The sequence below is a fragment of the Halichoerus grypus genome, chromosome 3 (genome assembly GCF_964656455.1).
Source record: "Halichoerus grypus chromosome 3, mHalGry1.hap1.1, whole genome shotgun sequence".
NCBI lineage: Eukaryota > Metazoa > Chordata > Mammalia > Carnivora > Phocidae > Halichoerus > Halichoerus grypus.
The window spans coordinates 20687235-20699873 of record NC_135714.1 but is presented as its reverse complement, the minus strand read 5'-3'; the positions used below and the strand labels follow the sequence as shown (position 1 = coordinate 20699873).

The following is a 12639-nucleotide window of genomic DNA, read 5'->3' as shown; positions in this document are numbered from 1 at the left end:
AAATGGATGAATTTGTACCTATGGAAACGACTTACTGTGCCACTGTACTTCCCGGGAAGGAAATGGGATTTTTGTGCATGTGTCTTTTTCGTCAAAGACCTTATTGCTATGTTGACCATCCAAATTGTGTCAGCACCATCTCTCCCTAATAACACGGCCAGTGATTTCATTTGGTCCCAAGGCCACGGTCATTCAGCAGTCCCAAGGCTCTCCAGTACCCCTCCCCCCAGAGGGAAAGGGAGGTGTAGGTAGGACTGGAAGTGAGAGAGACTTCCCTCCCCCCCTTGCCAGCGTCAGCAACATGCGGAAGTTGCTAGAAGGAATTGCCTTTTGTCTCTGGGTTTAGGTTGGGTTTTGACAGGTCCCCTTTTACTTTCCCGTCAGCTTCTCAATTCAGGCAATTTCACGGCTCCTTTTCTGCTGCTGAGACATGTGGCAGCCGGGTTGTTAGATGCAGCCGCGGGCTGTTGCTAAGCGGCCTCCCTCTGACTGCAGCCCAGCCCTGCTCGCTCCGGACGTGATGCTGGCAAACCAGAGTTAATGGGGTGATCTGGGCAGCCCGAAGGGGAGCAGTGTGTCCTGGTTAATTATTCAGCACAATTGGACAGCTGAGGGCTGTCTGTATACTTACTTTCCATGAATTGGAATATAATAAAGGAGAGCTCATTCATTCATTTAACAAGAGTTTATTGAGATCCATGCTACAGCTCGGCGGAATGTAATTAGCCGATTACACGGAACTAATGCTAGAGGGGAGGAGAGTTCCAGGCAGAGGGCGCGGCAAGTCCAATGTCCAGGTCACATGCTTGGCCTGTTCAGGGAAGAGCAGGACGGCAGTTAGAGCTGGGGGCACACGGGGAGAACAGAGGGGTGGGAGAGGAGGCCATGTCATGGACAGCTTTCCAGGCCACGGTGGGGGGGGTTGGGATTTTAGTCGAAGTAGGATGAGCGGCTACTACAGAGCTGGAAGATCAAGTTGCTTCAAGTCTCATTGGGGCCTTAAAATGCCATGGCCTCTTAGATGAACTCCCCCTTCTTAGCTTGGCAACCCCCAGCTCCTCCTCTGGACTCTCCTCCTACCCATCCTACCCCCAGCTCCACACACGTGGTGAAATCCCTTTCTTTGCCCAGCAAATTCCTCCTGCTCCTTCAAGACCCAGCATATCCTTCACTGCCCCTCTCCAGCCTCCCTTGCCTTCTCCAGCCTGTGAATTCCCCTCTTTGCCCCAGAGCATCTGGGACACACTCTTGGTATGCAGGGTCCATACTGTCTTTTTAAGGGATCCCCTGCACCCCACGACTGGAGGCCCTAGAAGGAGGAACCAGGTGCTGGCCTGGGCCAGGACAAACAGAGGAGGTGCCGGAAGTTCTCAGTGGATGGATGACAGATGAACAAGTGAAGGAGTAGTTGGGGAGTTAGTCGGCCAGTAACCGCCCATCAGCCGCCCCCCTCCCAGGGAGCAAGAGGGGACCTAAGCTTAGGCAGGGAGCCAGCTGCCTGGGTTTCCATCCAGCCTCCACCAAGGACTGCCTCGGGGACTCTGGGCAACTGCCATGCCTTGATTTTGTTCTGTATAAACTAGGGATGATAATAATGCCATCCCCTGACTTGTAGAGTCATTGAAAGGATTAAAGAAATGAATGCATAAAAATGCTTAGCACACAGTCATCATTCAGAAAGTGCTAATATTATTAGGGCAGCTCTTGTTGTTGCAAGGGAAGGGGGCGGCAGGTAGCAGGGAGAGGGACTCTTGGAGGGACGTGAACTCTGCTTCCTTCACAAGAGCCATACAGAAGAGGCTCGTGTCAGAGGCGCTGGAGGGAACCACATTTTCATTAACCTCCCAGTAACGCCAATGTAAAAACTGTTGTATTCCAAGACTCGCCCTTGACTTCTTGGGACCAATTACTAGCCCCTTTTGCTATGGAAGGAGCTGGTTTAGGGAGGTAGAGGTGGGGCCGTGGAAAGAAGTTGGGCCCCTGAGCCAGAATACTTGGATTAGAGTTCTCACTCCGCCACCTGTCAGCTAAGTGGCCTTGGGCAATCTGTTTCGCCCCTGATTCCCTCGGGGAAGGAAGAGAGAGGCTGATGGCCTGACACCACCCCTGCAGGCTGTGGGGGGGGGAGGGACAGCACTTCTGTGTTCAGCTTGCAGTCAGGCGATTATGGCTCAGACTCTGCCCTCTGTTTCCTGTGGGCCTGGGTGAGTTATCCAGTCTCCCTGTGCCTCAGTTTCCTCAACGGAAAAATGGGATAATAACAGCACCTACCCCGTTATGGGCCGAATTGTGCTCCCCTCCCCCAGATTCAATCTTTAAATCCTAACCCTCAGTACTTCAAAATGTGACTGTATTTGGAGACAGGGTCTTCAAAGAGGTAATTAAGGTAAAACAAGGTCATTGGGGTAGATTCTCTTCCAATAAGATAGGTATCCTTATAAGAGGAGGAAATTAGGACATACACAGAGGGAAGGCCATGTGAAGACACAATGACAGGGAGGTCATCTACAAGCCAAGGAGAGAGGCCTCTGAGGAAATCAACCCTGCCAACACCTTGATCTTGGACTTCCAGCCTCCAGAACTGTGAGAAAACGCATTTCTGTTGTTTAAGTCCCCCAGTCTATGACTTTTTGTTATGGCGGCCCTCACAGATGAAGATGCATCCCATTAGGTGGTTGTGAGGTTAAATGAGATGATGCGTGTCAGGTGCTTTGAATTGGGCCAGGCAGGCAGCAAGGGCCCACCCATGCCAGGTTTGCTCATCATAGGAAAGGTCCCAGTACACGCAGGGCTCACTGGAGGCGTGCTACATCTGAAGGAGAATCCCTTCTCTTAGTTCCACTGAGAGCTGAGGACACTTCCAATATTTATCGAGTGCCTACTGTGTGCCGGGCATCCATGGGGCGGGGGGGGGGGGGGACCCTGCCTGCATGGAGCTTGCAGTCTAATCTGCAGAAAGAGACAAAACAAGGAAACCATGGAATAAATCCTCACTAAAGGGACCAGAGCACAAATAGAAGCAGGGGGCTGTGTGATAGAGAAATAGGGGTCTGACAAGGGCTGAGAAGGTGCCCAGGAGCACTGAGATGGATCTGGGGAGACAAGGCAGGCCAAGGCAGCAGCCTTTTAAAAACCTGAGGTGGGAAGGTACCGAGAATGCTGGGGTAAGATGAGAGCAGCAGTCAGTAAGGAGTCAGGATCCCCTCCTTTCTCCTTTTTCATGGGCCTGGGGCAGAAGACTGGGTTGGGGCCCCAAATGTGTCTCAGTCTCCTTGTCAATAAAATGGGGAGGTAACAGTAGTAGCCCTCAGAGTTGTAAAGATAAAGAATTTATATATGTGGCAGACTTAGCACAACGCCTAGCATGCAGGGAGAGCTCTAAGTGTTAACCTGTATTATTATTATTTTTAAAGATTTTATTTATTTATTTGACAGAGAGAGAGACAGCGAGAGAGGGAACACAAGCAGGGGGAGTGGGAGAGGGAGAAGCAGGCTTCCCGCCCAGCAGGGAGCCCGATGCGGGGCTCGATCCCAAGACCCTGGGATCATGACCTGAGCGGAAGGCAGACGCTTAACGACTGAGCCACCCAGGCGCCCCAACCTGTGTTATGATTACTCATAACAATAATAACAAGCAACACTTGTTGAGTACTTACCATATGCTGGGCATCTAAAAGCTTTACCTGGAATACATCATTTAGTCTTTATAATAGCCTTTGGAGACAGGGACTGTCATAGTTTCTATTTTACTGGTGGGAAACTGAGGCACACAATATCATATCCAAGATCACATAGCAGTACATTACCCAAGGCAGCCAGACACCAGGAGAGGGCACCTGGCAGCTGAGGCTGACACAGTCCTGGCAGGGAATGACGCCTCTGTTGGTGTCTTCATTCAGGGAGTCTCAAAGCACACGGGTGTGCACGCACACACACACACCAACAACTGATGTCATCTCCCAGACCTCCGAGGCCTGCTGTACGTCTGCAGGGGAAGGTATCCTTCTCCTTCTCTTTCTCCAGAGGCCTAGAGGAGGCAAAGCGGAATTTTAAATTTCTAGCAACAACAGAGGCTCTGCACCTTGCCTTATCAGTCTCTGTTGAAGAGATCGACGTGTTTTATTCTTGCACTGCCAATGGGCAAAGCCCGAAGGAGCAGAACAGAAGGTATTTCTTCTTCGTGCTCACTGAGAAGAGAACTCAGTGCTTGATAGATTTCCTCATTACGGTTTTGGGGACGCACCATTTCTTTGCACTTCGAAGAGGGGAGATTGGGGATGCCTGTGTGGAGCCTTGATGTCTTTGCAGGCAGCTCCTATTAATGCCATAAACCCATAAACTCAGTGGGCAGGGCCGACCTGGCAGAAGGTGCAATGACGCAAGTCAGGGCGAGTCGTGGCTGGCAGAACCTGTTCAACATCTGTCTCCCTGACAGTTCCAACTGCTGGGTTCTCCAGGGCCTTTCTGGTTGGTTCTTAGAATCAAGGCCATCCCTGGGTACTTCTGTGAGGAAGGCTAACTTTGCCTCTGAAAGTCCATCTTCATTCTTCGTGCTGTATCAGATAGGATTATTTGGCTGAAAGCAACAGAGATCCAAAACAACAGTGGCTTACATCAGACAACTGATTGCTTCTCTCTCACGTAAAAGCTGGGAAGCCAGAAGTCCAGAGCTGGTGTGGTACTTGGCCAAGCCCCCAGGGATCCATGCTTTTTTCAGTTTATCCCTTAAATTTCTCAAGGGCAAGGGTCATCCCCATAGCACAAGACCACAACTAGAGCTCCAGACATCACACTCATGTTACTGATGGGTAGATGGAGGAAAGCATAGAGAAAAAGGTGCTCATCAACCACCTTTTAAGGAAGGTTCCTAAAAAAGCCACGTGACAATTTCACTTAATCACATGGCCACATGCTCCTGCCAAGCAGACTGGGAAACATCATCTTTATTTGGAATGGTCAGGGCCCAGCTACAAATGGTGGAATCTATACTACAGAAGAAGGGGAAAATGGTTATAATTTCATGGGGCAATCTACCAATCTCAACCACACCTCCTCACCACCAAACTTCCCAACAGAAGCAAAACTAACATTTTGTGTGATGTGCTAGGCATCATGGACTTTCCCATAAGCTAAGTCACTGGGTCAATGAAGAAAAGGTGTGGAGTGGTAGGTAAGTAATCCTGACTTAGCCATTTACACATGGTGATAGCTTGGGCAGATAACTAAACCTTAGTGTTCTAACAGACAAAGTGGGTATTATGATACCCTTGTCATAGGGTCATCATGAGGATTGAACAAAAGGGCAGGTAAAGTTCTTGGCACACAGTGTGTGTCCCTGGCTTTGCCAAGCTTCTGAATTGTCTGAGCCTGAGCTTCTTCACTGATAAAATAAAGATCTGCTTTATAAGGTGTTGAGGATTAAGTGAGATGAAAGATATAAAGCATTGGCATAATGCTTAGCTCTTAAGAAAGAAGTTGGGGGTAAGTTCGGCACGACTTTGAAAGGGCACGCCATCATTTTCTTCCTTTCTTTCCATGTTTTGGAAACATTTTGTTCCCAGAAGTAATTCTCAATGATTGAAGAAACAATTGCTGAGTCCCTAATGGTGACCTGGAGGAGAGCAAGAAAGGGCTCCCGCCCTCCAGGTTCTCCCTGTCTCGTGTGTGTACGTGGCAGGGAGAGGGGTGTGAATTGTTGAGTTTACTATGGGAACACACAGTTGGCCAACCAACCCCGGGCAGACGTCCAGGGCAGCAGAAAGATGAGAAGGAGTCAGGTGGAAAAAGGGGAGAGGAACTTTCCAGACTGAAAAGTCCCTGAGAAATGGCACAGGGCTGGGGGTGGGGATTGGCACCAGGGGGGAGCTGAGTGCAGCCAAAGCAGACCTCTCGTGTTTTTACAGATGAGAGGTTAATTAACTTGTTCAAAGTCCCACAGGTAATAAGAGGAAGAACTAGGCTTGGATAAAGTCCATTCATTTCCCCACACCACCTCTCCTCTCCTGGCTTCTTAAAAATCTGCCCTCGAGGGACCAAAGGTCTGTGCCAGTCATTTGCACTTTGGTATTAATTCAAACCAGTCTATTGCTTCTCTTGGGGCAGTATGAATTCTAGGCCTGTCCTTCTGCAATGAAATGAAAGGTGTTGACCTGCATTAAAGGAATCCCTGGCATCCTGGTGGTGCTGGAGGAGAGGGTGCTTCCCCTTGCCCCTGAAATCCCAGCACCCCCAGAGAGTCAGACCCAAGCTGCTTGGCAACCAGAAATCAGAGACAGGAGCAGGGAGACAGCATGTCTGTTCTATCACCCAGATGTCGGCTCCTGTTACAAGCCCGTTAGGTTTGATGAGGATATGTTGGCCTCCGGGCCCAAAGATGGAGGTAACAAGATCCTCTGACATATTCAGCCTTATAAAATTGGATGTGGTTTAATTGCCTGAGAAATTATTTCAAGACATGCCCTGGCCTTTGTGGAGCCTGAGATCGTGGGTGATACCGGAGGGGGTAGGGGAAAGCAAGCTAAACCCAATAGCTCTTATCATTCCACACTTTATATCATTTGTTTATTAGTGGCGTATTAGTGAAGTCCCTGGTGCAGATGGCTGGGAAGAAACTCTGTGTTTCATTGCATTGGTATTTAAGTAATTCATTATCAGATGCAGCCAATCTGCCTCTTTGCCTCTGGATGCCAACCTTGTTCAAAGAAGGCAGCTCCCCTCGTTTTGCAAATGAGCCCCGCTCATTGTCACCCCACCTGCACACGGAGCCCATCTCTGTCTCTCTGAGCTAGAAAGCACCCCTTCCTTCTCCCACCGTCCAAAATCCTTGCAGCTTCAGCTCAGGTGCAACCACAGCCTTCCTTGCCCGTTCATTTCCCAGAGCAGGGGACAGTGGGGTCTCCGTCTGCCCAGCAGCCTTTTCCTCACCCCATTCATTTAACAGATATTTATCAAGTACCTTGTTTTGTGCCCGGCAAAAAATGGGAATGTGGCAATGAATCAAAGGGCCATGATCTCCTGCTTTCATGGAGCTTGGTTCCAGTGGAAAAACTGTTCCCACTCCAACCATGAGGAGGAACTGTCACTTTACATTAAGCTACTCATTTATTCAGTTGATGAGTATTAATGAGCGCCTGCAATGTGTCAGCACTGTCGTTGGCACTGGGGCTGCAGCAGGGAACAGAATAGACGAAGCCCTTGCTCCCTCCAAGTTTACATTCTAAAGTAGGTAGGCTAGACCATAAGCTAATAAATGTGGCAAGTAGTCAGAAATCCAGGGAACGAGATAAAGGGGACGGCAGGGTGCATGGCACTAGTTTAGATACTGTGATCGGGGAAGCTTTCTGTGATGTGGTGGCATTTGGGCAAAGAGCTAAAGGAAGCATAGGCCAGGTGGATGGGTGGTTATAGCACTTGTACACGGGGCTTCCGAGGGGCCAGCGCAAGTCCGGGTGTGGACCCTCCCAGCCATTCCTTGAGAGAAGGAGGGCAGCCTCCATGACCTTGTCTGATGGATGAGGAAACTGGGTTTCGGAGAAATGATCTCACATGAAGGAAAGGAGTCTGTAGCCAGGCTGTCCAGCACGGAACCTGCGTGTCCCTTTGTAGAATTGCTGAGTTGTTTCAGAGTGCCCTGGTCTCAACAGGTGGGCTCAGACTTCCTCCTTCCGGCTCACCGCATCCCGAGAACAGTGCTGCCTCGTGTCCGGGGTGTGGGTCTCAGCTCTGCTCTCGGTAGCTGTGTGGGACTTTGGGCAAGCGGCTGAATCTCTCTGGCCATCTGTGTTCTCATCTGTACAATGGAGATGGTCGAACCTACTTCATCGGGTCGAGGCGAGGTTCACAGGATGAACAGAGCCAACACACCGGAAATGGTATATTTTGTGTCCTTAGCAGCATACTGGTGGCGATATGGGGGATATTGTGGGTTGAACTGTGTTCCCCAGAAACATAAGTTGAAGTGTTAACTCCCAGTACTTGCAAATGTGATCTTATTTGATAACAGGGTCTTGTCTGTAATTAAGTTAAGATGAGGTCGTGTTCAATTAGAGTAGACCGTCACTCAGTATGATGGCGTCCATAGAAGAAGACAAGAAACAGAGATGAACAGGGTGAACCCCTTGTGACCATGAGGCAGAGACTGAAGAGATGTGTTTCCAAGCCAAGGAATACTATGGATTTCTGGCAGCAGAAGCTGGGAGGAGGGCATGGGACAGACTGTCCTCCAGAGCCTTTAGAGAGAGCATGGCCCTGTGGGCTCCTCGACGTTGGGCTTCTGGCCTCCAGACCTGAGATAAAATACATTTCTCTTGTTTTAAGCCACCTGGTTGGCGGTACTTGGTGACGGCAGCTACAGGAAGCTAATGCTGGTAAGATGGTGAGTCTCTTGAAGAACTGCGTATCTGGATGGGAATGGGTGAGCTGTCCTGGCATGTGTGTTTAGGGATCAGATCTTTAAGGATCTGCTGGTACATGCGGCTTGGGGGCCAGATGATCGTGTCCTTTGGGGCCGGTTTGGAAGTGGAGAGAGAAACCTGGAGAAGGCTCTTGTTAAATACTAAACCAGAGCCCCGTCAACCTGGGGCTTTAGCCCACAGCTTCAAGGGCGGAATCTTGGGGTGCACTCCGAGTGCAAGGGCTGCCACAGACTTCCTGGCTCAGAGAAGGTGAGAGTCCGTGAGCTTTTCTGGCCATCAGGCCAGAACTCACCAAGCTGTCTGTTTAAATACAGATGAAATCAGAAGCATGGGCCCTCACCAGCACTTACATAAAACCCAGATTGTCAAATTCGAGGGAGAAGGAGTCAGAACGGCCTGGCCGGAGTCTGGGCCAACATTCCAGAGGACTGTTTCAACACAAGGAACAGATTCTGGGACCCCCCAGCCATCTCCAAGCTGTCTGTAAAAATATCAGCACGAGCTCGAATGAAATTGCCTGGGCAGATACGGTATCATATTCCTGTGGAGATTCGGAATTATAGCATCTTGGGGGCGGGAGGGACCTTAAGAGTCAGTCCGTCTGGTATGACAGTTGGAAGCGAGGCCTCTGGAAGCAGCTGGACCTGGGTTCAAGTTCCATCTCCTTGACTCAGGAGTGCCAGCTCCAAGCTCCACGATCTTGTTCTTCTCTCCTTGTCCTTCTCTGTGGAACAGGCACCAGCTCCTGGCATCCTGGGATCTACTGACCCTGGTACCACACTTAGCCGACACCCATCACAACGACCGAGAGAGCCGTAACTCTTGTGATGCGGATTGTTATTTAACTCAACCCCACAGCAGTGCTGGGTTCCCCTCTATGAGGGGCTCTCCTGCCTGTTTCCAAATGTCTCCAGGCCATGCGTCTCTGAATACCTCTGTTAGAACATTCTTTGCCACAGTAAGATGGCTCCTTGTAAAGAAGTTTCCCTTTGCTGAGACTCGCTCTGTTTACAGTCAAATGGTTCGGGGTACGGGGCCCCTGGGCCTGCACTCAAACCTGCCTCCAATTCAGGAGCTTTATGCCTTTGAGCAAATTACTTAGCCTGTCCGTTAACTAAGGGTCACAAAAGTTACAATACTTCACTTTACCTTTCAGTGCCTTGGCATTCTCCTCTGGGAGATGATGATGGTGATGTCCTTGCCCCCTACAGTTGTCCTAGGATGGAAATGGAGAACATACACTTGGTTAGAAGAAAGCCCGATGCATAAGAGGTGCTCAGTAATAAGCTGTTACCGAGGTAACATCCATCCCGGGGCCTAAGTCTATCGTGTCCTTCCCCCAGTTTGTTTTAATCTGATACACGGCCTCTCAATCAGTCCAGTGACCCATCACAACACCCATCCCAGCCTGGGCATCTGGGTGGGCTCTACAGCATGCAGCCTATGCACTTGCCAGGGGCCCACACCTGGTTTAATGCTCTGCAGTCTCCATCTTGAAGTTCTTAACAAGTTTTGAACAAGGGGCCCCGCAGTTTCATTGTACACTGGCCTGACCTAGCTGGTCCTGCCTGGGAAGTTGGCCCCACTGGCCCCTTACCTTCCTGCATAGACAGAGCTGGGCAGGGCCCTCAGCAGAGTCTGCTCCTCCCCCACCCCCCGGCCATTTCCCACTGCGTGCAACAGGACTGGTGAATTTGGGGTTTGGTTGTCCAGTGTACCCCCTCTATTCTTTCCCTATTCAGCAGCCCCCACCGCATCCCTTGCTCTCCACCCATTCCTCCAACTTTCCCTGCTTCTGCTCGGCCGCCAAGGTCAGCACCGCTCGCCTCTGTGCCAGATCAGGTGTCCCCGGCCCGTCAGGAGGCATTCCCCTTCCTTCTGAGGCACCCCTCTCCTTTCCCCGCCGTGATGATGGAAGAAATCTACGCTGGTCTGCTTGCTGGGGTGAAAATGGACACTGTCTTTGGCAGAGTGGGAATCGCAGCGGCCTTTATAAATTCACAAAGATGGTAGAGTAAGAATTCCAGGTTCTGAGCCCGGATGTGGGGTGTGAGACTCAGCAAAGTGCTCCAGACGGAGGGACGCCTGAGTGAAGGATTGGTGGGCATCGAGCTTTACATCCAATCATCAAGGAAATCAGGAAGGATCTATTCCTGGGCTTTCAACTGGAGAGTTGGCCCATCTGTCATGTCCCCAGGGTCAGGCATTGTCTCCCATCTCTTGTCTGTTAGAAGATCAGAAAACTGGGTTAGTGCTTAGCAAATGAAGTGGCCACCAGGAATGTTTTGGTCCTGCTTACCCCGCAAGAAGACGTGCAGGGAAGCAAGGGGGTTGAAGGTGAAATAAGGCAGTGTGTGCTTTAAGCAGAAAAATAGCTAAGGGGTCCGAACTCACAGAAAACTCATATCCCACCAGATGGCTCCCCCTGGAAGAAAGACACCAGCTAGACAATGAGGTAAAGGCAGTCTGTGTCCCTAAAGCAGGGCTGGGGGTGGGAAGGAAACTCGTCGCTGGCTGTCTGAATGAGAAGTGCAGTCAGCAGCCGCTCTGCCTTAGGCCTGGGCCCTGGGGGATCCCTGAGGCTGGGGCTCAAGCTCCTAAAGGGGGGACAAAAGGCCTGGTTCGTGCTGCTTAAATTCAAGGCCCCCAGGCTCCTGCAATCAGGCACAGAGCCCAAGCCGCCTAAGAATGGCAGATGGGGTGCTGGGATCACCCTTCTCCCATTTCACACTTGGCGAACTGGCTTTCAGCTGGAAGAACCGCTCCCAGAGAGCACACCCTTCTCCTCTAATCACCTCCTCCAGGTTCCCCTGGTAACCAGAGACTCCTAAGGGGCGGAGGGGGACGGAGGCGGGAGGGTCAGGCCCTGAGGGCATCTCTGAAGGGCAGTGCAGCTGGGAAGCCCGGGTGTCCCCGTCCCCGGCTCCCGGGGCAGCTCCAACCCCTGCAGTCTGCCCCATGACTCAGAGAGCCGGGAGGCCTGAAGAAGGTCCTTGGGGCTTAGTGACGGTCTGCAAAGCTGCTGTGTCCGTGCTTCTCCAGAGCCCAGACGCTTCACCAGCATAGGCCCTAGAGACAGGAAGGCTTGGTGGGGGGGGGGGGGAATGTTTACTCAGCCCCAGGGCAAAGTGCCTGCAGAGCCAGAAAGGCGGCAGATGCTCTAACCACACCACCACACCACACCCAGGGATGTGAAACCAGGACTGGATCCAGAAGGAGGCTGGGGGGGGGGGGGGGGGGGCGGCACAGCCACATTCCCCGAGGTCGAGCCTTGGGCTGGGCTTTTCAGCTGCCAAGCTCCTACTGGGGCTGGGGAATGCCATGGAGACCTGGCCCTGCAGGACGGAGGGGTGGGAGAGGAGAACCCCAACCCCTGCCACGCACTGGGATGGGGGTAAGGAGAGACCAGGCTTGGCCACGGGGACACGGGGCTTGCGTCCTCACCTTGCCACCCACTCCCTGGCCAAGCGTGGGCATGTCACTTCCCCTCTCTGGGCCTGGTTCCTCATTTCTACCTCGGAGGCCCTGGAACAGTCTCCCATGGGAGCTTCCAGCTCCAAGTTTTTGATGATTTGAGTTTACCATGTCCTGAGCTGGCTTTGCAGGGAGCATGTGGGGAACGAGGAAGTTGCAGAGAGCTGACTGGTGATTTCCCCGGAGGGTCTGGGGCCGGCGGGGAAGCTCCCACTGCCCAGGCCCCACACGGCAGCCGTGGGCATAGGATTCGCTGAAATGTAGCGGGAAGAAGATGAGCTCATTAGATTTCTCCGTGTACATCGGTGCCTTTCACAGCTGAGTGTCCTGGGGAGGGGAGGGTTGAGAAGGCAGCTCAGCAGGGCCGGAAGCCCCGTGTCTGAAGGCCGGGCTGACACTAAAATGAGGCTATAGAAGCATATTTAATGACACGGAAAAATGTTCAGTGATAAGGTGAAAAAAGCAGGTTATAAAAAGCAGCATATGTAGGACAATCCTCTTATTATGGGGAAGAAATATTTCCCTCTAAATGCGCACACACACACACACACACACACAAGAAAAGGTCCTAAAATGCAAGGAGTGATTATCTCAGTGCATTGGGACTCCCTGTGGCTTTTTTTTTTTTCCTTTTCTTTTTTCTTTCTTTCTTTTTGTGCTCTGCTGTATTTTCCAAGCCTTTACACTATAAAGAATTTTTTTTTCTTCACAGAAGGTTTGGGGTACTAACTGTCAAATACACTGGCTTCAT

General features: G+C 51.3%; 1 long non-coding RNA gene across 1 annotated transcript; it reads right to left on the bottom strand.

The window, feature by feature from the left end:
• Positions 1-670: 670 nt before the first annotated feature.
• LOC118534649 (uncharacterized) lies at positions 671-11102 on the bottom strand. The gene is made up of 3 exons (XR_013446300.1): positions 9564-11102; positions 3657-4027; positions 671-811 (listed from the first exon to the last, which is right to left on the bottom strand). It is a non-coding gene; the product is annotated as an uncharacterized LOC118534649 (long non-coding RNA).
• Positions 11103-12639: the final 1537 nt, after the last annotated feature.